Consider the following 4,752-nt stretch of genomic DNA (forward strand, 5'->3'; position numbering starts at 1 on the left):
CTGAAGAACAAGATTCTAAGAATTTCTGTTCCACATGAGACATAAAAAAGTTAGCAAATATGGGGCCCAAAGGGGAACCCATAGCCACACCATCCACTTGAGAGTATAGTTTTTGGTTAAAAATAAACATAGAATCTTGTACTACGAGTTCTAAAAGTTGTTTAAAAAGCAATTTGCTAAAACCATGAGAAATATATTCTTCGTCAGGAAACACTTTGTCAATGATATTATCAATAGTTTCGTTAAGTGGGACATTTGTGAATAAAGATTCCACATCAAAACTAGCCATATATAATTCTTCATCTTGGTTGATAATTTGATTTTGAAACTCATACCCGTTTTTTTAAATATACTGACTGGAAACATGCTCACTCAATAAGGACACGACAAATTTTGAAATTGAGAAGAATGGACTATTATAGGCAGCCATAATCGGTCTAATTGGTGTATTGGATTTATGAACCTTAGGAAGGCCATATAAGATACTGAAGGCAGAGCCAGAAACAAACAGTTTATGATAAGTATTTTCATCTATGATATTATCTGTCTTTAATTTTCTCAGAAATCTGTTAACCTTATCTTCCCTCTTATAGATATCTAAAAAATTAGGATCACCATGATGTTTGAATTTCGTGGTATCTGCAAGTATATTGTCCATTTTAGTTATGTAACCATTTTTATTTAATAAAACCACGCCTTTGCCCTTGTCCGGTTTACAGATCACCAAGTCTTCACGTTTTCTTAAGGACAAAAGTATATTTAAATCATCTTTTCTGAAAAAAGGGGTCCATGAGATTTTTAGCTGTGAATAAGTTTTGTGGACCAGAGCAGATATTTTTTGATGCAAGTTTCTGATGTTTTTATCTATGTCCAACTTTATAAGTCGTTGAAACAGCACTTCAAATGGATAAAAGAATCTGGCATAGTCAGGTCTAAAGGAAGGTAAGCAAAAGTCAAGACCAAAAGACAATAAAAACTCTAGTCTCTTTGACAAGACATAGGACATAGTTAGAAAAATTAAAAAAACAGTTGTTTCTATGGTTAAAAACAGGAGTAACAACACCCAAGTTCCGAAGTTTTCTTTGGTGACGTTGATAAATACTGGATACAAAATCATTAATATGTTTGGTAAACAGTTTTTGAAATAATAAGCAGTCCAAAATTGATATATCATTATGCAATATATTCCTGAGTTGAGTAACACTGGTATCAAGTTTCTGTATGGCGGCTTGCTTCATATCAATTTCCTTGAGAAGGAGTGTACTCCATGCTTTTTTGTAGAATTCTGTGGAGTAAAGCGAGGACTTATAAAACTTAAAACGGACGAATCTGGGGTAGGTATCATTCAGTTCACATTAATCCCTCTTATTCAAAAGTACATTAAGCCCAGTAGAATAATTGTGAGTGACGAGTGGGTTCATATAAGAAAATTAGTGACTATGGATACCAACACTTGACCATTAATCACAGTAAAGAGAATGTGGATCCCTCCAATCCAGAAATTCATACTCAGAATATTGAGCACTTATGGAAGAACAGTAAGTCTTCTATGCTTAGGTCCGGTATTGGGAGATAGTATTACCAACAGTACATCTCCTGGCACATATTTATTAGGGTCAGTAAGTAATTCTGAGTTACTGCTTCATACTTTCTTCATTGCTGCTGGGAAACTATATCCACATACCACCCAACCAGGACCCAGTGAAGCTTCCCCTTCCGCCAGTCCTTCTGGTGTCGTTGCTACACATCATCAGGAATCCTCAGACTCCAAATAATACACTAAGATAATTTGTCATTGAAGATAATATTAGGTACGATTTTTTCAAGGGGGAGGGGGGTCGTAGTGGGGGCGAAGTCCCTCTGCTAGGTAAGGATAACCTCCCCCTAGGTTAGGTTAGGTGGGTTCGTTAAGTTAGACAGCTTTTCTTATTCATTTTCTGTATTACCCACGTTTGTAAATTGTGCTTTAGAAAATGGGACAATTTATAAAACCGAGCTCGAAATAGTTAACCATGTTATTTTTGCATGGAAAACCATTTTTTCTGTTAGTTTTATTCCTGTCTTGTTGTGTTCTGCTGTTATTATCTTGCGCTTATTGCTCGCCTTCGTTTTCCCCGACCCAAAACCCCTGGTTCCCACCTAGGTGGCCCCATTAAAGCTGTGATATTTAGGGTGGTGGTCAATGGAAAAGAAAGGTTTTGCACAAGGAAATAACATCAGAACACAACAAAACAACAAGAAAACTACCAGAAAAATGGTTTTCCATGCAAAAATCGGTGGGTGGACTCTTATGAAAAATTACCGGATCCAGCGACAGCCCTGTCTATCCGAGGACTCCTCCACCAGGGAAAAAGGCAGGGGAGGTCGCAAGTGCTGCAAGTCCCTGTGAGGCCAAAAGACGTAACCCGTGATTAATACGTACACAGTAGGTTGCTCTTCACACACTGGCGGGTCAATACTTCCAATGGAATAACACAAAGAAAATCTTCAAAACAACATAGAGTTGTTAATAGGGTAGCTGCGGCACTAAAAGCTTCTGGGATGAAGGTATGGCCCAAACTGCCTTGGAAAGGCGACATTCATCCCAACTGCAACCCCCCACACAGTCACTCACACTCTGAGAAAACTAAAATATAATCGAAAGCATTAATTGAGTTGTTTGCTAATTATCTAGTAGAGGAAAAAGCAAAGCAACACTCTCGTTAATTTAACGTAGAATACTCACCAGCCAATGTATGGTAACATTTAACTTAAAAAAAAAATTAAACTCGACCAATGTAGATTTAAAATTACAGAAGATAATTAACATGATAGTGCCACTTGACTTTCTACACCATGGCTTCGAGTATCACCGATGAATGACTACGATTGTTGGGCCATGGTCCAGAGTGAAAACGAGAGGTTCTTTTCTTTTCTCTACTTGTTTATGTCTGCCAACTGCCAGACCCCTCATGATCTACATCCACGATGGGGGATTTTGGGGAAGAGATAAGGTCGGGAGATTCACAGGCTGGTTATTGTCACTGAAGATCTATCTTCCTACGGAGGCACTGGGGAGGGAGAGGAGGTTATGAGTTCAGCGATCCCCTCAGAGCGGTCTATAGGTGATGTGGCACTTCAACCGAGTGAAAGAGGCCAGTTGACACCAGGGTGGGTATAGCCATCTCGACTTCATGTCGCACCTTCACTTCTCCAATGTTGCTGAGAGGCGAGGAAATGATGGAAGCCGTATTCAAAGGAGTCTGGTGGCTTTCTGTATGATTGTCTAATGGTTCCTTCACTTCTTTGATCGTATCCAAGATCCGTGCAAGATTGTTGTTTATTACCATCGTTTTAAGACTGCCTAGGGATTCCTTTAATCCTTTGAGCACTTCCCATATTCTTGAAAATTTTTCATTTATTTCCTTAGTTTTATTTCTGAGCTTTTCCAATTATTTCTGAGAGGAATTTTGCTGTATGGAACGCATTGTCTTCCGTGTGGTACACCGCAGGTAGTCTTAGGCAGCAGGCCCCTTTGGAGGCAGATTGTAAGGGTCATCTGTGTAGATTTCCACCAAGCAGGTCTTTAGCCACCTAGAGACAGATATACGTATATATAAGATATTTTCTTGTGACAGGAAAGGTTTTTCGCGGAATGCTCCTTGATAATGTTTTCTGGTATCAGATCTTTGCATTCCGTATATAACAAAGTTAATTTTCTCATCGGAGAAGACATCACTGACAGATTGTTTAGCAGACTCGACGTTGGAACAGTTCGATTGGTACTGTATAAAGTAATGACAGTTGTTCGCTAGTACGGTACTTGTGAATGGGGCGCTACGGTTGGAGGTTGATCGGATGACATTTTTGTGGTAAAGGGATGGACAAGCACTAGCACATACACTGCATTCTTTTACTCATTTCCCAGAACCAACAGGCCTCGAGAAGCTGTAATTTCAAAGATTCGAGGGCACCGATTAGAGCAGAATGTCTACTATTATATATGCAATAACACAACACTCTCCGGCTTACACGCCGGGTATTACGTAGAGACACTTTTAACCCATTGCTTACTATAAGAGGTATAATCACCAAGGACGAAAACCCTTCTTTTTTTATAAAGAAATGTGGGAGAGACCTCCTACACGTCCGCCGCACATTGTTGCTACTATATATTTTCCTGCGTATTTTGTCCTAGAGTCCACGTTTTTCCTGTCGTAAGTTCGAAATGTCCATGGAAAGGAAGAGAGGAAAACAATTTGTTAGCAAAAATTATATATACAAAATTTTAAAATATAGTTTTTCCCGATTCAACGTTTGTAGAGCGACAGATATCTATAAAACTAAATTGCTTTTTGTAGCATCATTATAATACATTAGACAAAAATTTAAATTTACATGAAATTAGTCGGGAGATGGAGTGTCCAACCAGGAATATATCGATACTGAAAAGAATTGTTATCAAGATGAATTAATCCTCTTCGAAATACATGTTTAAAAGAAAAAAATGCCAGTTTATGAAGTTAAAGTCCGAGATCTTGATACTTGATGTTTTTCTTACAATTATGAGTTCATCATTTCTTCAACTATTTTATCTCTAATTTACCGCTACGCGATAAAATCACATTTATATAGTCCTGTAGTATCCTGTAAGAAATTTGTTTTCTCACTCTCTCTCTCTCTCTCTCTCTCTCTCTCTCTCTCTCTCTCTCTCTCTCTCTTTGTAACCCATAATGGGTGTATACCTAATGTCACATGATAGTGTCTGTTTGT

This window comes from Macrobrachium nipponense, chromosome 11, assembly GCF_015104395.2.
Source record: "Macrobrachium nipponense isolate FS-2020 chromosome 11, ASM1510439v2, whole genome shotgun sequence".
Classification (NCBI taxonomy): domain Eukaryota; kingdom Metazoa; phylum Arthropoda; class Malacostraca; order Decapoda; family Palaemonidae; genus Macrobrachium; species Macrobrachium nipponense.